The following is a 27,803-nucleotide window of genomic DNA, read 5'->3' on the forward strand; positions in this document are numbered from 1 at the left end:
GAGGAATCTTTGCAGCATGCATTGTATGTTACTGGACAATTGGAGACCTAAGGGCTTACAGGCAAAAGGATTCCTAGTCTCTAGGAAGTCATCAGGTTAGGACATTGACTAGCTATAAAATCCCTGAAATGGAGAAAAATTTGGCATAAAGGGGAGCATTCAAGTGAGAGTTGGGTACCCCAGAGTTTTGTGGCATTTGGGTAGGTGTTTTTAGATTGAAACTTTGGACTTCGGGGAATTTCAAGCCCCTAACTTTCCCTAGTTCCAAATCCCTTTATGCAGTTTTCATACTGTTTGAAATGGCAACTATCCTGCAATTGGAACAAGATGACATCTAAAATTAAAACAGGGAACAATGTGCTGGAAGGACATAGAAGCTGAATAAGGGTAGAGTGGGAGAAGAAAATGAACAAAAAGGGTGTAAGAAGAGAACGGCAGAATTAGGATAGAGTGGGAGAAAATGAGAACAATCAGAATTAAAAATAAACCCCAGCCACTTTTCATGTTGAAAGCTTGCAGCTAGCAAGCTGACTGGCATCTTACAGCTCTGCCAGAATATTATTGAAAGAGCATTTGAAGTTACTGTCATGTGTTTTATACGTGTCATAATCACATTTGTTAATTGGAAGTTTCATGATTTCATATGTACTAAGGTCTAGCACTTTATCACTAGAGTCTAATTAGTAAATCTTGCATGGGAAGGAACTGAGGCTTACTCTTTGCTCAACAGCCTTGTATCTACATTGGAAAAATATCATCAGGATTAAATGCCAGACAAAAGTGGGGCTTTATTAATTTTCACTTGACTCTGAAACAAATATATGAACCATGCAATTAATTTAAAATCTTAGTGGCATTAAAGTCTCCCCACCTCACACTTCTCCCTCAGCTCTCTTCCACTCACAGCAGCAAAGAACTTTCTCCTGCTAACCTGCAATAAACTCTGCTTGCAGATGCCTTCAGAAGGAGTTCTGCCGAAACTTAAAAATAAATGAGACGACTAAGATTAATAAAATAAGCAAAGATAACTGTTCATTTTGTTATGACCCAAATTCAACCCATTAGGGAAGAGTATAAGACTCCCTTCTAGTTAAATTGACTGAAACATTCTGCAACAATGGAGAATAGTAAAGCACAATTAAAAGTGAAAGTGACCTGGGGCTTTAAATACCCAAGAACCACGCTAATGGAACAAGAAGGCCATTTAAAGGTCAGCAGCTTATAAACAGTACCTTCAGAGCAATTTCTAAAGACGAAAATCATTTCAGATGGACCTACCATGTAGTTTATAAAAGAGAAGGCTTCTCCCATTCTGAAGGAAGCCAAGCAAAATTAAATGCTTCCTATGAGGCTCTGGCAGCCATTATTTCATGTTGCATGTTCAGGAGGAGCTATTCTTATTCCAGTTGGCATTCAGTGGGATCGTCTGGCAAGTTAAATCTAAGGATACCATGCTTATTGAGTAATGCAATTACCAAAAAGACTTGTTTCTTTGCAGAGAATATCTGGGCTGCAGTCCATGAGCTCTGCTGCAGAGTCAGCAGTGAGCACCTGAGCACTTTCATCAAGAGTCAAGAGAAAACACTAAAGCTCAGAGTTCTCTCTGGGCAATGGTTGGAAGCAGTAACTGTCTACCTCTTCTGTCCCTTACCTGGATGTGTTTCTCTAGTAGAGTTTCTGAGCCTTCTCATGAGCACGCACCTCCCAGCACATCCTGGGAGGCCTACTGCCAGCCTGCGAGTGTCCTGGCACCTCTTTGAGAGTCTTCAGTCCTTCCCTCCTGAGATCACTTGTCCTGGATGAACTCTTCTATGACTTTGGAAAGTTGCATCCATGACTGAAAGTATAGAAACCATTCTAAAAACCTAGTATTGCTCCTCGTGTTTACAGAGATGTTGCAATCTTAAAAAGAATAAAACAGGTATTTTAGGGAAATACTTCCCTGATGAAGGATGAGGTATACTGTCTTCTCAGGTTTCAGGCTTGGCTCTGAAAATATTGGTTAACAAGCAAAGACCTAGAAGTAGTGCTCCATTCAAGCAGGGTCTGTACAACAGTGCTAGAAATACAGATTATGGCCCAAAAACTTTATGTTTAATTGACTGCAGGAAAATAAACCAATTCAAGTGAACATCCATCACAAATCTTTCCAACATGTATGACTACAAAATTATATTTTATCCAAGCACACACAATGAATACAGTGGTCCCACAAAAACTGTATTTTATACAGCAAAAATTGTGAGGAAGGATTTGCAAAATCCATCAAGTTATTCTGTGTTATTCAAATCCAGGGGAAAAAAATAAAAATAAAAAAACTTTACAAATTTATTTAGCCCGTGTTATGTATCAGTCATCATGGAACACCTCATAACCCAATGTTCAGAGGAAAAAAAAAGACCAGGATAGTTGGCACAAGGTATTATCACATGTAAGGCATGTTTTATGTTTTATGCAGCTGCATCAAAGGCTGACATAAACCAGTCGTTTCAAAAGTCTTCTAATGACAGAGGAGAATTATAATCAGGCTTTCTGTGAATTCTTTGCAGATGTGTCTTAATTCGAGAGTTAGACTAGCCAATATGCTGCCTTACACAACACAGGTTTCACTGGCTATTTATGAGCATTTAATATTTTATTAGTTCCCATTCTGAATGCCTTTCTTCTGCTGTGTTCATTCTGTACTTGCTTCTCCATCTGCTTTCTTCCTTTTGCACACCACAAGTTCATTGAATATTTTACTCCCTCTTCCTTTCATGCTCTCATTACACTAGCAATGCATCAGCCCCATGACTGGAAGTTTGAACCCCACTCTGCTTAGGTTAGTCCAAGAATTAGCCAAAATAATTCATCCATTTTATTGTGGCTGTGTGTTGCCTGCAAAGTGCCATGTGTTTGTTGGTTGTTTTTTTTTTTTTTTAATATGACATTGCAAATAGCTATTGATATTTCAAGAAAAAGAGTCTCCTCTACATTTTCTATTGGTACAGTTCATTTACAGCAGGCTGACCATGCACTCACTGTGCAGACAGTGCATGCAGAGCCTCAGGAACTGCTGATCAAATACAACCAAGCTAAATCCAACTAGGTACATTTTCCATTGCCTATAAAAGAAATTTGTTTTTTATAGATTTTGTCTGCGTATTGCTTCTGAGCTATTGGTGTAAAAATAAGACAGGAAGCTGGACACATTTTCTTGCCTCAAAATTGTAAAATCGCTCAATAAACCTCTTTCTATAATAAAACCCTTAAAACGATGGTTGAAAACTTGGCTCCAATGGATTCATTAGTAAAACTCCCTTTCACATCAGAGGTGACTGACTTCTGTGCTAATGAAAGCCCTTTGACTACACCAGGTATGCTACATAATGACTCAATATAATAACTTGTCATAAACTACATACTTTTCTCCAGATAGGATTTCACAATTTTTTTTTGCTAATACCACATTTTAAAAAACACTAATTTCTTCCAGCAATAAAAGAGAGGCAATATAACAATGCCCATTAATATGAAGCAGCAATTTAGAAAAGTACTCCTGAAGAAGACAGTGTGGAAATGAAATTGCAGAGGGAACTTTCCGTAGGCAGAATGAAATGGTCAAGGCTGTTTTATGTCCCTGCTGGAAGCTGGTATCTCTAGGACCAAAGTAAATGCTAAAAGTATAGTCGGTCAAGATAGACTCATGCTGGCATTTCGCAAACTCATACAAAATTATGAGGAATTTGTAGTCTTCGTCTGTACCTAATATTTTGGTTTAGATTGACTGGAGTATAGATAGTAAGCACTCAGGCAGAAAATAAATAAATAAATAAATAAATAAAAATCCCAGCTTATTGCCAGCAAAAATGGATTTTGAAGAGAGACATTCACTTTGTCAAATATCTGTTCACAGTGCGGATAAATCCCAGTGTGTAATTGCAGCATTAGTCATGCTGGCTGACAAAGGCACTACGGTGCGGATGGGGGACCGACCGCAGACAGGTCATCATCTGTCCGAACCATGCAGAAACGTCATCATCTGTCTGAGTCACGAGCTTTCCTCACCAGTAGCAGAGCAGTGAGTGTGATGGGGAGCCAGGCTGGCGTGCTGTGTTGACTGCTGTCCCCTCTGTCCCCACTGCTGGTTTGCTCAAGGGTGGGCTGCTACGCCTGCTTCCCTCATGGATGGCTGCAGAAGGGCTAAGGTCCTTCTGCACCGCTTGTCCAGCACAAAGGGGTCAGATAGGTCCTTCACGTTGATGCTGTAGCTGTGTAACCACTCCTTCCCTTCATTTGTGAGCAGGATGACAGAGGCAAAAAGAGGATAAAGCTCACATCTCAGACAGGCTGCTTCTGAATCCAAGCTTTGGGTTAACAAATGCACATCTTTCTGGGTCTGAAGTGAAAGCCTTTCCCATCTCCCAGAAATCTCTTTTAAAGATATTGCCCTATACAAATATTTATTTATTTATCAGTAAATGAGTAAGCAAATCAGGGCTTGAATCCAGATCTATACTCAGTTTCATCAGTTTGCAAATAATAAGAGGGGAAGAATATTTCTGATAGTGACATCTAAAGATGATACAGGGCCTGGAGCGTCTTCCCTATGAAGAAAGGCTGAGAGACCTGGGTCTGTTCAGCCTGGAGAAAAGAAGACTGAGAGGGGGTCTCATCAATGTGTATAAATACCTGAGGTGTGGGAGACAGAGGGATTTGGCCAACCCCTTTTCAGTGGTTTGTGGGGACAGGACAAGGGGTAATGGCCACAAAATGGAGCACAGGAAGTTCCGCACCAACATGCGAAAGAACTTCTTCACGGTGAGGGTGACGGAGCACTGGAACAGGCTGCCCAGGGAAGTTGTGGAGTCTCCTCTGGAGATATTCAAGGCCCGTCTGGACGCCTACCTGGGCAGCCTGCTCTAAGGAACCTGCTTTGGAAGGGGGGTTGGACCCGATGATCTTTCGAGGTCCCTTCCAACCCCTTCAATTCTGTGATTCTGTGATTCTGTGATCTCTTGTATCAAGCAAGTATAATGTAAGAGCAAAAGGCAAGGCAGTGTTTAGAAGCCAACACCAGACAAATTCAGAATAAAAAACACAAGTTGTCACTGTTTGCATTTATGGATTATCAGAACTGTAAATACAGTACTATGGGAATAATCTATCGAGGAATGTCTGAGATTCTCCATCCCTTGAAATCATTAAATCAAGTGTGGATGTCTTTGAAAAATATATTCTTTCTCAATCACAGGAGTCTAGTTGTAGGCCTGTGTTGTATAGGTAGAGGATATGATGACAGCAGCTCTTGCAGGTATTAAAAGTTATGAATCTTTGAATCTGCTTTGCCAGACTGGTTCAGATTTTTTTTTAATTCCAAGTTTGGGGGTTATTTCATCACTCAGATTTGTTAGCTTGAAAAGAGATATCAAAAACAAAGGAACAAAACTCAGTCTTTCAGGATATAAATAGATTAACAATTCCTAGAGGGAAAGGTACCTGAAAGACCCTGGCTGAGTTCTGGGCCCTCCAGAAGGCTGTCATTAGCCACAGTTTTCACAAAAGCCCACCCTTAGGGGCATTTGAGGTGGAAGCAGATCTTGGCCACAAGACAGGCTCTCAAAGAACACTTCTTCAGGGGGTAAAAAGTTCAGAAGTGTTTCTATAAGGAGTTAAAAGCATCTGAGAAAGGCTTTTTAAAATACAGCCTAAAGGCAGGGGGGCTGAGGGTACTGTTTCTTTCAGAGGCTGGAGAGTGCTGATGCTGATCAAGAGTGTTTCAGTGTTGCCAAGCTGAAGCACATGGCATTGCATGAAACAACAAACCTTCACCATTACTCCACTTTCTGCTTCCTCCTCCTCTATGCCAAGGAGTAGCCATGCCAATTTATCCATCTCACTTGTAAATTCCAGCCACTGGCTGGAAGCAAAGCGTTTCTGCTCTTATCTAGTCATACAGATCACAATGTTATAAACAGTAACAAATTTACCAGAGCTGTGAATAAACTCTCTGTCTTAACACCTCCTGATCCTGCCCAGAGGTACACATCACAGGTTTCCCCACAGGTGCAAGTCACGCAGGAATAAGACCATAAGACAACAGGGTCTTAATTTTGCCATGAAGTGTGCAAGGGATTCGTTCTGAATCCTGTGAAACCTACCACTCCCAAACTGGGACTTTTTCCCTTTAATACTTAGTACAGAAATGCCCGTGGGACAGAGAGGCATTGGCGCAGCAGAATTCAATGCAGCAGAGTAAGTGAAAAAAGGTTATTTGCATGATTAATCAATAACGTTTTGTCCTGAATTGTTAAGCTTTTTGTCAGCCTTTTGGTTTTACCAACACATTAATTAATAGCCTTTCTCTCCAATCGTCCCCAAGCCATGCTGCAAGGTAATGGAGCTTCCCTGCCCGGGGGCTGCGAGCAAGGTCATTACTGGAATGGGTGACGTACAAACTGCAATGTCAGATTTCAGACTTATTTAATTATTTTAGATGCTTTTGTATTTCGAAGCCCCAGAAAGGACTAAAAACTTGAAGACAAAGAGGGATGAGAGCAGGATTGAAAAGAGGAGGAGAAAGGAAGGGCAGAGAAAAAGGAAGGAAAGAGAGGGGAAAAGTGGTTCAAAGAGTTTGAATTGAGGAGACACTGTGGGGCCTCGTGTTTTGGGGCTGAGTAACAAAGAAGCATGTAGAAAGTATGGGGACAGGAATCCAAGAGGAAAATAGCATCTAGGAAAGAAGGAGAAGGGGAAGCTCAGGGAAAAGAGGTGGAGATAAATAAGAAGGAAATTATATTTTTTTTCTGGAACCAGTGAATCCTTCTTGTGTACTTAAAGAGGAAATGGCCTTCTTTCCTTGGAGAACCTGGTGTGTTCTTTGGAGGCTGATGGCCTTTCAGCAATTAGATGCCCTGTGTGCAAAATGTTTTATGTACAAACAGACAATAGTTTGGTTTACATAGTTCTCTATCTGCTAGCAAAATAAAATAAAATATAACAGGACAGCGCTGGCTGTCGCAAAACTCAACCCTGGCACACCCTCACCTGAAAGAGGAGCCTCATGGTAATCTGCTGATGGTCGATATGGTGGTAAGTGCCAGCAAGCTGGGAGGAGACCCACTAACATAAAGGACCCAGGACGGCACTAGTCAGCATTACTGATTTCCATACATGCAGATACAACATTTGTCTGGGCTGTATTAGATACATAAATGGACAGGATTAAAGTTACTCACCATCTATTTTGAGAGAATTCCGTGTTTGTCCACCTACTCACTGTAACCTTTGGACCCCTACTATTCCCCATCGTCTTGACTAAAACATCTTGTTTCCTCCTCCAAAGAATACAGCAATATAATTAATAGTAAGTAAGAGCTAAGCCACAACTGTATGCATTCTCTCATGTTCTCAGCCAAGCAAATCTTTCATTTTGTCGGATAATTTCTTTTTAATGTGGTGGTTGCTATTATTTCTTGATAGTGATAAAATACCCGAAGCAAAAGTCTTTTTCAGAGAATTTGAGAGTAAAAAAAAAATCTTTGTTGGCTGAAAGGAGCGTATTTAATGCATACAGAAGGTGTTAATTAAAAGCCTTAAAGCTACCATTATTGCCCTAAAAATCAGGAATATTTTGAGTCTTAAATGTCTCAGTTATCATCACAGAACATGTCTGCCATGGCACCCATTTCTCTGCCCTGAGGCATTACTATAAAATTAAAAATGGGCATTTGGAGCTAGTAAGCTTTGATCTAATTGAATTTGTGGTAGGATCAAATCATAATATGCCCATGATTTGCTCATCCCATTCCTCCCTTCTGGCAAGAGTTCGTAAACTGATGGTAATGGACATTTAGAACTGACTAAGACATTTGCTACAAAGTAAGTTGTTTTTTTCAGTGTGTAATTTATTGTTTAACCAGAGAGAAAGAGAGAAAGAGAGAAAGAGAGAAAGAAAGAGAGGGAGAGAGGGAGAGAGGGAGAGAGGGAGAGAGGGAGAGAGGGAGAGAGGGAGAGAGGGAGAGAGGGAGAGAGGGAGAGAGGAAGGAAGGAAGGAAGGAAGGAAGGAAGGAAGGAAGGAAGGAAGGAAGGAAGGAAGGAAGGAAGGAAGGAAGGAAGGAAGGAAGGAAGGAAGGAAGGAAGGAAGGAAGGAAGGAAGGAGGAAATTTGCATACACAGTAAATGGCAGAGGAAGCTTCCAAGCTGCTAAAATTTAGTAGGTATTACATTCACTTCTATGAGTTTTTCTTCAGCTGGCTTAGTGTACACCATACTGTGCAAAGTTGAAAATCAATTAATTTTGGAAACAATTTCTTTTTATATGCTCTCTTCTGTGGATCCAATTTCTCATCTGTTCAGAGAATTCTTTTGGCATGAGCACAGTTTGCAGAGGAAAAACTGATGAATATTAAACCTCCACAATCTAATGAAGAGTAATGCCTACCTGAGTTTCATTGAAATACAGATGCGTGTATACTTATACCTAGATACATATATATTTATATACATATAAAGATAAAGTCATGATCGATGAATAGGTTTTATTGATTTATAGGTATAGGTTCTAAATAAAAATTAAATAAATAAAAGTAATGTATTTTTTCTCCTTTAAGTTTTCAGCTAGAAAAAAAAATATGACTTTTACAAATGAAAAGTGGCACCACTCATCAGTGAAAGGAGTGTATGGAATCTGAAATAGCAAAGCAATTCAACATGAAAAGTTTGGCATAGAAAAGAAGGGTGAGTAATTTAAACCCACTCAAGAACAGGTGTGACTTGTTCAAAAACCAGTTATGAAAAAAAATTTGTTCAATTACTCCTCTCTGGTAAATAACAAATTACCATAGCAACTCCATCTTCAAACAACATATGTATACATTTTGTTTTAAAAAGACTCGAGTCAAAAACTGCATTTTCCTACTAAGCCATTCCTTCTTGCCTAACTTTAAGATCCAAATTCTATGAACTTTCAGTTACTTATCTTGTCCATAATCTGAAACCACCAACTCAAGGCTGACTATATTGCTCAGTCCATGCTTTCATTTTTTTCTGCCTGACTGTTGAGACTGTTACATTGAGCCAATCCAGACAGTAGCTTTTCTGGTAGGGAGTATGAACAGCTGTCATTTTGGGGGTGGATTCCAAATGATTTGCTAAAATCAAATGTTTTTTGTCAGCAATTACAAATAATTTGAGGTGTGTGTATGTATGCATGTGTGTATTTTAATTTATATATGTTTGTGGTGGTGGTTAAGCATTTGCAAGCATTTCCATTTTCAGGAAGTAGGAGATTGTTCAAAGGGCATCTGAATAGCGTTTGAATTTAAGCACTCATTGGAAGGCTGCTGAATTTAATTGTGACCATGCAGAACCCAGACTCTTGTGTAGAGCTACACAGTCCACATGGAGCAGAAGGAGTTCCAAACCACACTGTTGCCCAGGCTTTGTGGTATTGTATCATACATTCAGTCACTTCCAAATTCTTGCCCAGACTTCAGTGGATGCAAAATTTATCAGCAGCAGTTCATCTGAAACATGCAATGATATCATAATTTGATTAGACTTTCTTTAGAAGCAACTCAAACGTAGCCCATGTCAGTGCCTCTAGATCTGGATGCGTGTACAAATATGTAAGAGCTACAGAGGGTATCATCATTTTAATACCATCGGTCTTTAGAATACGTATGACCCTGGCCTCACACCTTGAAAAGTGACTATTTTTTCTCATTCATGTACAGAAAGGTTTCTCACCTGGTCAAATCATGTTCAGGCTGAAAACAATCTCAAAGTGGTCTTCCAATGTGCAGAGGTGACCAGGATGTATTGTCATACATCCATCTTAGTTTCCGTTTTGCAGTTAGCAGCAAATGGGAGTTTACTTAATGTTCCCATAACCATCTGTTGGCTCCACAATTGTAATTTCACTCTGGATCTTTTTATCTTATCCATGTTTACATGATTCAGGCAACCAAAAATCTGAACAGGCATTAGCATAGTGAACACTGATTCCTTCAATTTTTGAAGTATTTCAAAACCATTTCTGATTTTAGAAGACTATGCCGGAAGGTTGGCCTAATAAAGATGAACCATGCATGCCATTGGAAGCTCTGGTACCCCATCCCCATTTTTCTGAATAATAAGGGAAGAAGATGAAGTAGAAAATATAGGCACTTATTTCTTAGACAGTCTCATCTCATAGTTCATTGGGTATCATTTTTGCTCAAAGAAATTCTCTGAAACAAACCACTCAGTCATCAATAAATGCAGTGAAACAAATCTCTTCTCAATCCATTAGAAATATGCAAACAGTAATGTATCTCTTGCCTGAAGAGGAATTCACTGTTCACACAACAGTAATTTGTCTCACAGAATTATCTTGCTTTATTTAGTCTTATTATCTTGCTTTTAGTTAGAAGCATTTAAAAGAAAGAGAAATCATCAACAGAGCAAATACAATTAGTTGATCAGGTTCACCTGTGCCCAGTGACTCAAGTCAATTGAATTGCAAATGGTTTTTCAGGTCGCGTTGCATGGGCTACATCTATATAGTAGCATTTTAGTAACATTCATAGTATCATTTTAGTCTGTGACTTCTGTTCAGTTTTGAAAAAAGTCTCCCAGTTATTCCCCACTTTCAGTGCCTTGGTTGACATCATGGAGAGGACTCAGTATGCACCAGCTGATTTCCTCCCAGTGGAGCTAACGTGAGAGATGCATTTCAGGGGAGGACCTAAGGCACTCCACTCAATGGGTGTTCAGTCCAAGAGGAAGGTAGGTCAGAGTAAGACTGCTTGAAATGTAGATAGACACCAGGTCCACACACTAAACTGCTTTGCTTTGCAGATCCATTCCACTTGGATTGCATTACCTGGTAATATAGATATAGGTTCTGCCACTGAGCTTTGCTTCAGAAGACTTTCTTGCATGCAATGATCATGTCACAGGGGTTTTATTGATATCTTTGGTTACATTACCTCCTGCCTCCTTTTCATCTTTGTATTCAGGTAAGAAATATAATTCTACACCTGTATGAAGTTATCACATCCTTGCCATATACTGATTGACACAATAACTTGTCTTGTCAGATAGTTTCACAGTGTTATGAATCAGCTGGAAGCCTGAGAAAGAAGCAAATATTCGAAGTTTTTTATACCTCCCCTCAAGCCATGAGGAGATGTAAATACTGATACGAAATGACACTATGGTTTGTTTGGGAAAATTTTGTAGAGTTGCTTTAGCACCAAGATGGCAGCTATTATGTAAGCAGCAGCAACTCCTTCTCTTAAATTCTTCATTTCCTCTTTTTTCATGCAGTCTGAACATACTGTGAGCTCAGTTAGCTTTCTCATTAGATAATGAGAACAGAACAAGTTGCTTAAACTAGCACATGCGACTTTCTGAATAAAAGAGATGGGGGCTTGAATTAAAACAGGACTCCTCCTTCCCCCCAACATTATACAGTATGCAAAGTAGAAGTATGCAAAGGTGGAATAAAAAGGTAGTACTAGCAGCTGGAGACAAGAGAAAGCTGAAGGTAAAAAAAAATCCTTACTTGCATCATCTTTCTACAATTTTGAATTTTCAGCTTTGAAATTCTTTACCCTTTTTGGAACGACCATCACACAGTCATAGAACATTCCGTCTTTCCAGAAGGATCATCCCTAAGGCCTTGACTTCCTACATCTCCCATGGTCTTAGGAGGAGCAATTCCGGACTACATCTTTCCTTGGCCTTGGGGCAAAATCTAGTCAGCATGGGTATCCCAACACTGCTATTATATAAAGCTTTCAAGAGTATCACTAGCCATATTCAAGGGTAGAGAGGTCTTGCAGAGACATCTTGACAAATTAGAGGGCTGGGCAATCACCAACCACATGAAACTTAACAAGAGTAAGTGCTGTATTCTGCACCTCGGAAGGGGCAACCCTGGCTATACATACAGAATGGCAGACGAGATTCTGGAGAGCAGCCCCACAGAAAGGTACCTGGGGGTTCCGGTCACAGCAAGCTGAACACGAGCCAGCAGCGTGCCCTGGCAGCCAGGAGGGCCTGGGGTGCATCAGGCCCAGCACTGCCAGCCAGGTGAGGGAAGGGATTGTCCCGCTCTGCTCTGTGCTGTGGAGCTTCACCTTGAGTATTGTGTGCAGTTTTGGACACCACAGTATAAGAAGGACATGAAACTATTAAAGAGTGTCCAGAGGAGGTCTACGAAGAGGGTGAATGGTCTAAAGGGGAAAACGTATGAGGAGCAGCTGAGGTGCCTTGGTTTGTTCAGCCCAGAGCAGAGCAGGCTGAGGGGAGGCCTCATGGCGGCCTGCAGCTCCCTCACGAGGGGAGCGGAGGGGCAGGCGCTGAGCTCTGCTCTCTGGGGACAGCGACAGGACCCGAGGGCACGGCATGGACCTGGGACAGGGGAGGGTCAGGCTGGGGGTTAGGGAAAGGTTCTGCACCCAGAGGGTGGTCGGGCACTGGGACAGGCTCCCCAGGGCAGTGGTCACAACACTGAGACTGCCAGAGTTCAAGAAGTGTTTGGACAGCGCTCTCAGACACATGGTTTGGTTTTTGTGTGGTCCTGTGTGGAGCCAGGAGTTGGACTGAATGATCCTTGTGGGTCCCTCTCAGATCAGGATATTCTATGATGTTATGCTTCTATGATTCTATGTTAGTCACAGCAAGAGACATACAGACCTAAGTGAGAAAAGTAGCAGAGATTTTTGCTGTTCCTTACATCAGTTTTCTGATCATTCTTGAATGCTCCTTGGTCCTTTCAAGATCATAAATTCTTCTTAAAAACTGAATAGTGAAACACACCGAGGAGAAGTATTGCTTTAGATATTATTCCTCAACTATTTTTAAGGCAAGACTCATTGAGTCTTTGTGAAACATTATTTGACAGATTTTCATTAAATAGAACATTTGCTTGTTCTCTCTCCAAAGTCAGCTGTAGGATTCATTTTCTTCCCATAACATCAAAGCACAGAGACCATCAGAATCCAAAGTAACCACAGGAATATCTAACAAACTGTCAGAGGCCATGCAAGTTGACTAGCAGAAACTGCTCATGTTAGAAAGACACTGAACCTTTCTGGGCACTGAAGGATCAGTAGACCACATTCACTACTGTGGCCCATAGAGTGGACACAGTCTTTCCTTCCCACCTACAGCTCTGAAGGTGAATCACTGAGGGTATACACGTGGCACGGTCACGGAGTAAGTGTGTTGAGAAAATAATGGGTCATCTGTTTAAAATCTCTTGACATTTTGGAGTGACAATGATGGAGCATTTGTGTCCCTAAACCGGGTATCTTGGAACCTCTGTCATTATGTGACAGATCAGGACACTGCTGACATTTCTTTGCTCCATAGCAGACCTGAACTCTAAGGCTATCTTACAAGGAAAACTGTGCAAGTATTATCACCTGAGAATTCAAAACTAGGCTGAACAATGCACCAGAGAATACGTGGTAAGAAATAATCATCCTCTGACAAGTGACCTAGACTAGCTAGAAGACCAAGTGGGACTTTTCCAGCTTTTACTTCTATTATGCCTTGCTGTGTGATTATTTGGAAAGGCATAAAAGTTCCTAATAATTCATAGAGTGCCTTTTTATATGCAAAACTCATAGTGCAAATCTCAGCACAGCGGACTGCACTTTGCAAATAACATTTTCAAGAGCATTTCTGGAATTCCATTTCTGTCAGGCACCCGTGCAAATATCCAGCCAACCTAAATAACAGCTATCTAGATTTCTTTTAAACTCTGACTTTGCTTCATCGATTCTATTTTGATACTATAATAAAATGGCACTATGTAATTTTATTCTTTTCTTCGTTCATAATTGCCATTTTGATTTTGAAAATAATGCTTTTCACTAACTGCAATGTGAGCTGCATTCAGTTTGTTATGTTATCTAAATTTCAGCAAATATTATAAAGCTTATGCAGTTCCACAGAGGGACAGAATGTTCTCATTTCTTCAATTACTCACATTTGAATATAATGTTTAAAAAGACATTTGCACTTGTTCTTCTTTCTTATAATTGGAAACCTTAAGATTAACACTGTTGTTTAAAATAAGATACATTTGAGTCAACAAGCCTTTCTAAACTTAATTTTCAGCCCCACAGGTTACTCATTTTTTTCTGCTCTAACATTTATTCAGAAGCAAACATATTTATCATACAAATGTACATTTTTAAATGTTATTGCTAATTTAGGCTTAGTTTGTCACAGAGATCCTGGACTAATTATGCGTGCTCAAACACTGTGGCCATTGAAAACATCCTTCTACGGGACGTGTCATTTACTAAACTCAGTAGAGGTCATCCCATTGCATGCTGTGTCATCGGATGGGGTTTCAAGCATACCACCACTTACCATAAACATACAGCTTCTGAGGTTTCTGCTTGCAGCTTCAATCCCCTTTATATACCATGGCTGGTTATACTAGAGCATTGTTTCATGGCACAACGCTGTACAACAAAAAAATTGCAGAGCTCTTGGAATGTATCAGGGCCTTTTTCTCCTTAGTGGAAAAGATTATCTCCTTCAAAAGGACAACAACAATTAGCATGTTTGCATGTAACTGAAAGAGACCCCCTGGGTCGTTGAATCTGGTCACCCAATATTACAAGCAATCATGTTGTATTAGCAGTCCAAGCAATGCAAGGAACTGGATCGCTCTCTGTCTCACACTTCACACAGTTATCCCAGCCTGTACTCACCATGTGAGGCCCTCGGCCCCACGGCATCTGCTTTCTGATAATCTGTTGGTGGAAAGCAGCTGGCACCCTGGCTTAGTCAGGCTTATCATGTATCAGCACAAGAGGTCTCGCTGGACTGAGGATAGAACAATGGGGTCCAGTGCCAGCATGGGTGGGGTTCCAAAAGTGAACACCATTTCACTGGTCACTAACCCTCATATGTAAAAACACAGTAAGGCTTGGATTTTGACCATTTTAAAGTTATCTTTTAGCCCTTGAATTTGGAAATTAGAAATCCTTGGTTTGGAATGGAAATGGTGAGGCTTCCCAGCCTCAGCAGGACCCAGTGTCATCCCCCCAGGTACACAGCACTGGTTACTCAGCTACACAGCACCTTCCCTCAAGGCAAAGGGCAAAGACACACCTTCTCCATGGATACTGCTTTGGAGAAACCAAAACTCATCTCTTTGACTCTTTTTCTTTTTTACTATTCCCTCAGAACTGTGCCTGTGCTTTTATAATACAGATTAATTATAGAAACATAACATTTTTGACAACACAAGGTAACTGCTGTCTGGAAATAGCATGAATTGTTGAATACTTTCACGAGCACACAATATGAAGAAGGACACTGCCAAATTAATGGCTAGAAACAAAGAAATATAGATATTTTATTTAAGCAGTGTTGTATTTAATGTCACAAACTGACAGGAAATCCAACTACAAAATAAATGACACAGCAAGTGGATTAAGGACATATGTTTATGCATATAGCACACACAAGTAGGAACAACATGTATCTATGTACACTTGAATCTGAATGTACACATAAAGAGATTTTCTTTTTGCTCTGGGCTATAGCTCAGGAATGCTCTTGATCAATCATTTAAAGTAAAATGGTCATAAGAATCATCGAATAATTAAGGTTGGAAAAGACCTCCGAGATCATCCGGTCCAACTGTCCCCCAACCACCAATGTCACCCACTAAACCATGTCCCTAAACACCACGTCCAACCTTTTCTTCAACACCCCCAGGGACGGTGACTCCACCACCTCCCTGGGCAACCCGTTCTGCCACATCATACCTGGGGTCCAACTTCACGTAAAGAGTGTTTTTCTCATGACTTGAAATACTAGTGAGCAGCAATACCTGGTCTGGACAAGGGCATCAGTGCCTTTCTGTTTAATGAATTGGACTGCCCTGCTCTTTATGCATGGCAGTACAGCCAGTTTGATATACCCTCACATAAAATCATCCTGGCAGTTATTTGCCTCAGATAAAAGAGAGGCTAGCCTTCAACTTCCTAGTGGATTTTGTGGCTGCATATCCCTTTTTAGTTCCCCAAAAGTTATGTTCTAATTAAAATGTCACCTTACAATAATTCTCTAATGCACTGGCTTCTGCCTTCATTAGCAGTTGAACCAAAGCTAGTAATGGAAAAACAGATTACCTTGAATTTACAATGGGCTAATTCCACTGCTTTTAGCAATAATGATAAATCACTCTTTGTTTACAATTGAAAGACCAGTGATTTTGAGCAGAACAAAGAATGGGTGGAAATATACAGTTTTAACTATTGGCACAGGTTGATATGGAGCCCAGAAGTGACAAGCTCTGGTAAAGTCCAGTGAACAATGCTTTCAAGTTGCCTTTTTTTTTTTTTTTTTTTTTTTTTTTTTAAGTTTAATATCCCACCATTTACTGGGATTTTATTTGTGGAGAATTCTCTGTCACAGACACAGTATTTTTAAAGGAGAGGTGGAATCCATGACACTTGCAGAGAGACTTCATTTCTGGAAGGTCACCACCTAAAACATTTTAGGATGTAATACTGAAGCATGGATAAAAGGAATACACTCTAACCAAGCAGCAGGGGCACCTACGAATTACTCTTGTGTTTCTCTGGCTCAGGGATCATCCAAAAGCTACAGAGATTTGTAACTTTGGCTTGTGCTACCTCTTCAGGTGCCCCTTCAGAGCATGACTGTATCAGGACTCCTGGCATCAACAATAATTAATCTGTATTGGAAAGATCCTCTGGGAGATATTTCTTTGGTTGTTTCTCTGGCTACACAGAGTGGCTCACTGTTATACTGGAATGGGCCCAAATTTCTTTAATTCTTTAATGGAAATACATGAGGAAACAGAAACAAAATAGTAGAACAGAAAGAGAGAGAAGAAATCATGATGAAGTCAGTAGTACAAAAAAGGTACCAGATCTTATTCCCAGAGAAACATTCCAAAGAGAATCTTTGTAGGAGACGGTAATTCACTTTTTTTTTCTTTTTTTTTTTTTTTTTTTGTATAGTGCTCTTTGTGCTTTTTAATCCTGCTTCAAATGCAGACAGAAAAAGGCAATGAATAGGAATGCAGCACAGAGCCACTTACTGTTTCAGTATAGTGCACGAAAAGGTCTCACCTTAGTAGGCATGGGAAGGGAATTATCAGGTGTTGGAGATGATAGTGAGTCCAGATGTATAACACTGAGCAGCTACATCATATATGGAAAAAATAAAAATCTGAGAAAAGATTTAGAAGCTTTTTCTAAAGGCTTTTTTATACCTGTCAAAATATACTGTAGTTCTGCAGAAAGATAAGTACGAAAATCTGTGTTAAAATGAGCAGAGTGTAAAGTAACAGAGTTTCATTTCTTCTGCAAATTAGTTTCTATATGTCCACATATCTAATTATATATCTACACCTTCTCTTTTTATTTTCCAACAGTGATTTATCTGTTCTGTTTCAGCCAATTCATAAAAGTCTGGAATACCAAGTGGAAAAAAAAAAAAAAAAAGAGGGGGGATATTGTTGGTACAGGGGTTCCCTAAGGGATGAAATGAAATGAAATCTTTTAGTTCATCAGGCAAATACCATGTCAGCCTCCAATAAAGGACAGTATTTTCATTTGACTTGTTCGAAGAAAACAAACCTCATAACTTGCTTATGTCCCTTTTGTTTTCCAGTGAAGGAAGGTTGTAGTTAGGTTAGGTTAGCACATTTAACTACTGAGGTAGGACAAGTTCTATTTATTTCATCTGCTTCAAAAAAAAGTAACTAATGTTTTCATCTTCCCCTCCACCCATCTCTTTATCTCTTTCTTTGGCTTACAAAATGGACTTGTATATTCTTACAGAGGTTTTTGCCTAGTCTCAGACATCAGAAGAGTAAATGAATACACTGATAAAAGAGGTGTCTAATGTAAGCTGCAATCTTATCTAGACCACCCACAGATATAGGTTGATTTAACAAAAATCTTGCAACCACCTTCCCTTCAACTTCAATAACATAAGAATCACATTCTTACTCTGCAGTGGATGGCCAATATATTCCTACTTACTGCATTCAGAAAGGGACTCAATTTTGCCCGGAGAGCAGTGTTTATCAGAGCGAGAGATATTTGCTAAACTGAAATCTGCTGCAAACTCGCTTTCCTCCAAACTGCAAAGCAACTGATTTCTGTGTTTTATTTTATAAGCCTCCACAGATGAGCGTGTCAGGAATATAGAGCCTAGATACTGAGAATATTCTCCTTTCTTCAACCATTTGGTTGTTTCACTTATTTAAACCAGAACACCTTCAGGACATTTTGCACTTCAAATGTGCAATGAGATCTTTCATTGTACATAGTTTAAGGAGCTATCAAGGTTGTCAGCTGCACCACTTTTATTTTTCTCATTGGTGTTTTTCCTAAAGTTCCTAAACTCTTTGGCTGAGGCAATTAAGAGTTGGAGGGAGACAAGATTTAAGCACTTGGGATTAGAAGAAGAAATCTTTAAAACTTTAACATTAAAGCAAATATAGAGAATCCAATGTTTCTGAGATGTTTTGAGATTTTAAATCCTTTCATGACTTCTTAGTACTCAGTGTTAAGAAAAATGCTGCAATAATGCATGTAATATGTAATAATAAATGTTTGCTAAAAATGATCCTTCATTAGCAAGCAATAGACCTTCTGATTCAACAATGAAATTTAATCAAAAACTAATAACCCAAGTGCCCACATGAGTACATCTTATTTCTGTGGCTGGCATTTTCCTCACAATATCGTGAAAAAAACAAACATACAAACAAACAAAAACACTACTGCCTTTTGCCTTCCTTGTCTTTATGCTGACAGTTGTGAAGGTCTATCTTTATAAATGATTACAACAGCCCATTTCAATCAGTATTTTAAGTTGACAATGCTGATTTAACCTAAGCACTAAATGTATGCTGAAGGTGTTTTCCCAGCCCCTCCCTCAATAAATTTGGAAGAAAAGTTTTTTCTGACTCACAGGTCTAAATCAACATCTGCCTTTATGTTTGTTTCTCTCGGTGTGTTTCCGCCCCTCCAAATTTTTGTATAGACCATACGTTAGAAAAATCATTTTCATAAAGCAGTTCTGAAGAGAGTGGGTGTCTATCCTGCCAAGCATAACACCTGATTGCAACGGCTGGTTGGACTCTCTGAGTGTTGTGTACTATTCAGGATGAACACAAAACTCCTTTCTTCAGGCCTCTCACAGGGGCTTTCCAAGTGGTTTTGAAGCTTTTATTTTTGCTAACATATAATAGCTCTAAAGGGGTATTTAGGCCACCTACAAAGTGTGGGCCAGGAAAGGGTACACAGCTGATTTCTGATAGTTAACTTGCACTGGCATCTCCTCTCCTTTCTCCCTTCTGGGGAAGCTTCAGCTGCTTGATTAGGACAACTTTAATCCAGGCTTGTGCTTGCCAAGCAGTGAGAATACACATCTGTCATTTGCCAGGCTCTAGCTCTGTAGCCCAAGCACCTTTTCCAGTGATAACAAAAAGATTTTTATGAAGAATTCAGCTTATGCTGCCTGAGTGTGTTGCAAATCTATATGTCAAACCTGCTTCTTAACTAAAGCTTGCACTACAAGACATTGCATGAATTCCTAGAGTTAAAAAAAAAAAAGGCAAATAATTTAAAATATCCCCAAAACAGTGAGTAATAAAACATACTCAATAGAAGCAGTAAAAAATAGGGACAAAAGCATTCATTAAGATCATAACAATAGGGAAAAATAGAATGAAGACTTAAAAAATGCTAACCAACATTTAAAAATATATAAGTTTTTCAAACTAATTGAGATTTCTGAATTTGATATTTAATGAAAGTATTACTGATCCCTTTCCTAGGTTTGTTTGTTACAACATCCTTACCTTGGCACAAGGGACTCTGCAAAAACAGGATGCAAACATTTTGGAAGTAAAAATCAGCTATTCAATGGTTAACACTGAGAAGCAGATAGGTAGTACTGAATCAGCTGCCAGGCTAAGCATAAGGGTGCTCAACACCCTTGATGAGGTACCCCGAGAGCTTTTGTTGGCCAGGTAAGCATGAGTGAGGAAGGGAGGACTGGCATCTACACTAACCTGAAGCAGGTCCTCATTGTCACTGGGTTATCATCATCTTCTCCTCTCTCTGACCCGATGGTTCACAACTAGCCTGACCAACCTCCCTGGTATTTTTCCTGTAATGTTTTACAACTTTTCACATTGGTATTTTCCTTCTTGAATCCAGCTACTTCTGTTCTTGGCTGAACAATTCTAATTCTGCCTGTAATTTTACCTTTTTTTTTTTTCTATACAGACTTTCTCACAGCTTTTTCTGAGCAGTTTGGGCTGAGGTTATGCAGCTGTAGTACATCTGAGCTGAGTCTTGGATCCAGGTCCGTGGTCAGAAACCCTGGATGGCAGGGGATGTCTTGCAGCTAGGGCTACGGAGACTGGCAGTTACAAACAAAGGTAATGAATTCCTAAGTGCATAAGTATAAAGCTACCGTTTCTATCAGCATAATGTATCCATAAGAAATATATAATAATAATATTTTTAAAAAAAGGTGAGTTATAATTAGCTTACTTTTGAAACCTAACTAGTTACAAAGGATTTTACATGGCAAGCAACCTATGCTTAGGACAAGCCCCCCAGTTTTTCACACTAATGTAGTATATCAAATTTTAGGCATCCCTAGGCACCCATAACTCCTAACCTACTGAGAGCTTTAGAGACACAACATCTGTAAGGCTGGACCCAAAGTGACAGAAAAGTATTGAAGGTCACGCAGAATAATTTACCTCAGCTTTGGGTATTTGATAGATGAGAAGGCTTTTACTTGTTGAAAATTTTAGGAAGCATTACAAGAACAAGTGAGAAACAGAAATTTATAGTTCTATAAATTTTAATGTCAGAAGAGTCATCTAATCTGACCTGCATTGCATAGAGTGTGAAATTCCATACAGTAACTTTTGTATAAAGTTCATTAATTTGGGCTAAAGTAGAGCTTATCTCCCCAGAGTAACAATTGCCAGAGAGCATCAGGAAAAGATTTTTAAAATTTATTATTTTAAAAATAATAAAAAATTAAAGATTTACTAGCACAATTCTATCCATCCTTTTTTTCTATACATTTGGTGAAAGTTTTCAGAAAGCTGTACTGCAGTAAGATTAGAAAGAATAAATGAGAAGTACCTATGCAGTTTGCACATGACATTGCACTTCTTGAGTATCTTGCAGCCACAGAGAAGAGGATAATAAATTATCTTTATGCAGCAAGAAAGAAATGGGGAGTTAAAATAAACACGAAAAAAACTAAAGGTGACATAAAGCATTTACACACAAGAAAAAATATTCTTGGTAAATGGGAAGTCATAAAAAAGCTGAAGCATACATTTACCTTAGATAGCTTTTCACTTTTGAAAATGATGATCATGAGAAAGAAATTATAAAAAGAATCTAGGATAGATAGAGAGCATTTGAAAGGATGAACACAGTTCTTGAAAACAACAAAAGAATGTCCTTACAGAGATTATCAACTGGGTGTGTAGTTACCTCTCTGTGACCTATGCTAGAGCAGGGAAATTGAACAACATAACAGCAAGAGTTGAGGATAAGAAGGAAACAAGTTAATAAATGAACAGTAGAGCTAACAAAACTGTGTTTCATACGGATTTGTCATACATGTCCCACCCGAAAGTACCCCCATCTGCCCATGTATCTCTCTACTGTCTCTTGGGGATCTGGCTGAGCAAGAGACAGCACAGGCAAGAAGAACAGAATTACAGATACACTGACTGTCCAGGCGGCTGCAGTTAACCACAGTTAAGATCAAATCCTCTGTTCCTTTCATACAGAAGGAGCACCAACAGAGTTGGTCTCCTCTAGTTGGTCCCTGATTATCACAAAATTTTATAAGACTTAGTAACCTTTGAGGCCTCTGTCTAAATTGGTTAAAACCAGACAAGTAGAGAGAAGAGGAAGCTGAGGTCAGTGAGATAACATAATCTCACTAGCCGTATGTCTCACGAAACCAGAGAATAGAAAAGAAAAAAAAAAAGTCTAATTTATTCAGTAGGGGGAAAGAGAGAGGAAAAAAAAAATGTCATCTTCACAGAACTAAATCCTGATGTGCGGGCTTAATATTTTTGCAAACAAAAGCCACTTTTAACTGAGTCATCAGGATGTTAACTGCCTAATCAGAATAATTAGGGGATCTCAATATTATTCATTACTTTTTTTAAATTGTATGTGGGAGGTGGAAAATTGAGTCTAAACATTTTGGTCAGAAACAAGGCCTTTGTGGCTGTCTTGTGAAGGAGGAACACGTTTCTAGATGTTTCATGAGGAGAGTGATGTACAATTAACAGCATAAAAGATGACACAAAATGTATTCAACTGGCCAGTGAAAGAATATCCAAGTCAAGGCTTGAAATTAATAAATGAATAAACAGATTAATTAAATAGATGTAATGGCAAAAGCAAATTCTATTAGAACTAAGTAATTATGACACAAATATGCATGGCATTTTTATTTAAAGATCCTTATTTCATCCAACTATAAATACTACAGAATCTCTTAGAATATAAAGTTACATGAATAACTCTTTAAGTAGATAACACTTCTATAAATATAACAAATGTTTCTATAAATGCAACTGCATCCTGATGAAGAATAATTATTTTTCTGTTTTCTCGAGTCTCTCAGCAATAGACACTTGAATAAATGTGAGACAGCATCATTCTAATAAATGACTGTAGGAGAGACTGGGGAGATGGAAAGGTGATGGATCATGAATTATTTATCATTATCACTGCTACAGCTTTTTGCACAAAAACTAATGCCTGAGTGTCACCTGGAACATGGGACTGAGCTGTCCCCTGAACTTGGTGGAGTTTCATTCTACTACTAGGTGGGTCAGAACCTATTTCAATGACGGTGATAAAACATTGATGAGCTTGTCAGTGAACTCACATCGTTTGGGTGCAAAAGGAGATCCAACCTGCCTATGGCGCTGTTTTCAGGGCAGCATTTTGTACCTCAAGCTTTTCTTCTAGAACCAGTTGTTGGGCAGCTGCTGTTTTTTTTTTTGTTTTTGTTTTGTTTTGTTTTGTTTTGTTTTGTTTTCTGTTTTTTCAGAGAACGGTCAATAGGAAACTTCTCCCTTGTCCTTTTCTCTCAATTCTTCAGTACCCTGCCAGGAGTGAAAACTCACACTAGCTGCCTAGTGTTTCACTCTTTAGGTCTCCTATTTTGCACTGGAGTTGGTCACAGCTTCCACTACAGTCAATGAAGTACTTCTAGTAGTTGATCAGCCTATTTAGGCATCAACTTTAAGTTTAAAACAATGTTTGAAATAAAGCGTGCCTTTCATGGTTGATTTTTGGTTCTGTTTTTGTTCATTATTTGCACAGGTAAGGGGTATACTCTGTCGGGCACTCGATTCCTCTAACTTGTTTTAGGCACGAACTTTAAGGTTAAAATCCATCTTGCTTGGATAGTACCAACATGCTCTGAACTTAGGTACATAAACTTCTGATTATGCTCAGAGATGTCTGGAACAAAAGAACCATAGAATCATAGAATCATAGAATATCCCGAGTTGGAAGGAACCCATAAGGATCATCAAGTCCAACTCCTGGCACCGCACAGGTCTACCCAAAATTTTAGACCATATGACTAAGTGCACAGTCCAATTGCTTCTTAAATTCAGACAGGCTTGGTGCAGTGACTACTTCACTGGGGAGCCTGTTCCATTGTGCAACCACCCTCTCAGTGAAGAACCTCTTCCTGATGTCCAGCCTAAACCTCCTCTGCCTCACATTTGCATTGCATAGGTATATTTACTGCATTTATATTTACTGCAGTCAACTTCATGTGAAAGCCATCCAGGTTCAGCCAGAAGGAAGAGGCGCTTCAAGGACACCCGGCACGCCGATGGCTGGAGGTGTGGTGTGCGTGATTCCAATTACACATGACACAAAAGTTGATGCCTTGATGAAATAATTACTGAACCTTGCAGGAAGCTGCAAACATTCATACATATGCATCAAGAGCCCTACTGAAATATGGGAGAGCAGCAGCTGACTTCAAATCAGTATTTTGTTATGAGGGGGGTGCACCTTGTGTCCCTAAGGGACAGTGAGGTCCATCTCCACTAGAGCAGATGACATATATTACCGTAGAAAACACAAACAGTGTAGGTTATTCATTAGCAGGAACATATTAACAAGATATTTATTTAGTTTTATGTTGGAGAACAAAAAGTAAATACTGTTTCATAAAGACCCTTGCAACTTTTTCCCACTTGCCTCTTCTTGCACTCAACCCAAAATGCTGCATTTCTGAGGAAAGTTGTCAGAACACGTAACAAGTTACAACAGATAACAAATTTGATATATATATATATATATATGGAGCATATATGTATACTTTTTATGAATGTTTAAATGCATTAAAGAGTTCTCCTGAGGTGATGCACCTGCGCAACAGCTCTCAGCAGAGCTACCCCTGTGCTCACGCAGAGCTTGTCGCAACTCAGGCAACGCGTGAAAAATGGTGCATAGGAGAAAATTACAATATCCTTCACAAATTAATGAGATTTTCCACTGTCTTCCATTGTATAACAACTATTTTTTGTTGTCCTGTTAGTATTATCTAAATAATGAATAACATATACTCTTCTTGTTTCGTATACTACCCTCCTAAAGCCCTTTGCATTATACAGGTAGAGGCACACACACAAGTTTACCATTCAATTTTCTATCAAGATTGCCACCAGCTAAAAAGCATTAGGGTTATTACTGATAGAGGGAAAGCAGTCTCTGATGGGAACAGAGGCAGACTAGAAGAGTTGGACAGCCAGTCTGTAAGTGATGTGAATCACCTTGAGAAGCAGCTCATCTGTGAGCTGAAGGGAACACAGCTGGAAGCCAAAACAGTGTGCAAAATAGCTGTAAAGTCCATTATTATTTCCCATCCCTGTACTTGTCCTAAATATAGTGCCTGATTTCTTAGCTTTGCATTTCATTCAGATTTAACTCGTTTTCCTGGGAGGTGGAAGTTTGCCTGGTAGACCAGCAATAGGCTTGGCAGGGTGCAGGTGCTGCATTCCCTGGGACTGGAGTCCCAGTGCTCTCCCACAAGGGATCCCTTGGCCACTCTCCAGGAGTCCCGGCAAGGCACCCAGGCTCTTCTCCCCCTGGCAGCAAGGCCAGAGGGTTATCTGGCAAGAATGGGCAGTCATCCCATGGGCTGGGTGGCAGGGCTTCCCTCAGTCTTCTGGGACAGGACAGCCAGGGACAAGCTAGGGGCTGAAGCCATCACACTGAATTCCCTATCTCCGAGTGCAAGTCCCATGAAAGGAACAATATTCAGTTACGTAAACGACCTAGAATTTTATTGTTTTTAACAGAGAAAGACCAAAAGAGGTAATGGAGTCTTCCATGTTGGGGATCTCCAAAAGCCGCCTGGACATGGTCCTGGGCAGCCTGCTCTGGGTGTCCCTGCTTGGGCAGGGGTGGCACCAGGGGCCTCCGGGGGGCCCTGCCAGCCTCAGCCAGCCTGTGCTGCTGTGACTCTGTGATCTTGTTTTGTTAGCTGTTATGTATTTGTGAATGAAAAGATGGCCATGACTGGAAGGTCTTAAATCATATTCTTATGCCAAGCGAAGATGGGAATTATGAGGTCAACAGGAATATGTTTCCCTGACTGAGCATTTCTGGTTTGGGGCCTAGTGTCAGGAGCAGGGTGTGGGTTACAGAGGGAAGGATAATGTGGGTTTGCAGCTGGGGAGAGCAAGTTCCTACCTGACTGTAGTCCTCTGATTCCTTAGCTCTATTCATCATGCTTGTCCCTCCCACAGAACTGTAAGTGTCTTTTATTTCTTTATATTACCACTAGATGGTAGTAGCAGGTAAAGACTTGCTTTTTTTTTTTTTTTTTTCTTTCCTCCTTTTCCCCCCTTTTCCCTTTCTCTCACTCCCTTTTCTTTGTTTACTGTCTCTGAATAGTTTTAGGACACTGGCTCCAGTAAAAGGTTTATTGTTTTCTCTGAATGATCAAATGATTATGCAGGTACTATATATTTAAAATTCCTTGTTTGCAAAATAACTGTTTCCTTCCTTTTCAAATCCGCACAGCACCTCACCCCCCACTCCTCTGGATCTAGTGGAGAAGCAGATCACATGCAAGCCTCGACCAGCAGCAACCATCACAGGGAGAAACAAACCTTAGTTGCCCAAGAAATCTCACAGATTTTCTCACACACTGCAAATCAGACTCAGCATTTTCAGCAATTGCTTCTTTATAGGTATTAAGAGTCTGCGGCAGCTGTTCTTAGGCCTCCAAGGAACCCCCTCACTGTCCTTTATTTGCCATGCCTTTCTTCAACCACTTGCTGGGTTTTGGGGCAGAGGGATGCCCACTGCTTGCCAGGGTGTGAGGGCAGCCAAATATCCAGACATTGTTAGCCAAAGAAAATTGCCGTGGGAGGAGGAAAAGGGGAAAAGGCATTGTACATTCCCCATGGTTATTCTCTTTGGATACTTCTCTTTGGAGAAAGGCAGACTCATCTGTTCGATTTTTAAACGGGACACACTTTTGATCTGTAGAAGCAGCCAGCAATTAATAAAACATTGCTTTAAATTAGTGAATGCCATCCCAAACCCTCACTAACAGTTCATCAATATACACTATATAAAAGCTATTTTGCACAACGATCATGCTTTAGAAAGGAGGGAAAATGCAGTCAAGAGCAGATGTCTTTTAATAATATCAAATATTATTCTTTGCTACAGATAAAGTATCACAAAAACATCATTTAGCAAGTGCTTGATGACAAAAATATGGATATTATGATGGCATCTCCATAGATATTTACTATAAATGGACCAGAACAAATGAAGTGCTATACAGTAACAAGTACTATACACACTCTCCTAGTCCCTCAAGTACATGCTTGTATTCATTTTACTTCATTTACATGACTCCAAGGAGGATACATATGTTAAAGTGCAGGTCAATTTACTTAGTGCCTTATTTATATTTTACATGGATGGTACCAACCTGTAATAATGATAACTGAAGGAAAAGTCATCCTTTCATTTAGTGGGAAATAAGCTTTCCATAATCTTTTCAATTGGTCTATCTCAGTCATGTATTTCTACACAGATAAAAATGCCTCTTTAACAAATGGTTCACGACTAAATTATGTTGGTATTTCCATCCTTTTTACATTATTACAAGTACGAACCAAAATAACACCCAAGTAAAATGGAAACCTGTATTCCTACAGCTATTGGTGGTACTCTGCTTTAAAGCTTCTGTTTTGCCTAACCTTTGCTTAAGGCATTGAAGGCATACTTCTTTCTTCTTTCATACTGACTTATTTCTGCCATAGGAGAGAAACACTTAAAAAAAAAAAAAAAAAAAAAAGGTTAAAACTGAGGGGCCAATCCTGTTGAAAATCAATATTGCTCTAATAAGCTCAATTTATGCAAATTTTTATTAGCTGTAAAAGAAGGCCTGCTGGATTTTAATTGCACTTCAACATCTGATGTACCTTTTGATAACAAAAGCAGAAGGCAGGCGGTTCTAAACAACCCCTTAATTTTCACTAAAGGAAGAAGGTTTAGAGAAACATTTTTCAGCTAGACTTTCTCTTTTCAGTTCATAAGTACATACACTCTCAGTTCTGTAACTTGTGTATTTCATATTCATTTCCAGGTACCTGGTTAAATTATAAAATGTTCAGAGAAATGACTGCATTAATAAGTCAAACATCTATCAAAGGAAAAATATGTTCTTATGGTAAAATCATTTGTGCCAGTTATCCAGGC

Source organism: Anser brachyrhynchus (genome assembly GCF_964034855.1).
Source record: "Anser brachyrhynchus genome assembly, chromosome: 1".
NCBI classification, from domain to species: Eukaryota; Metazoa; Chordata; class Aves; order Anseriformes; family Anatidae; genus Anser; species Anser brachyrhynchus.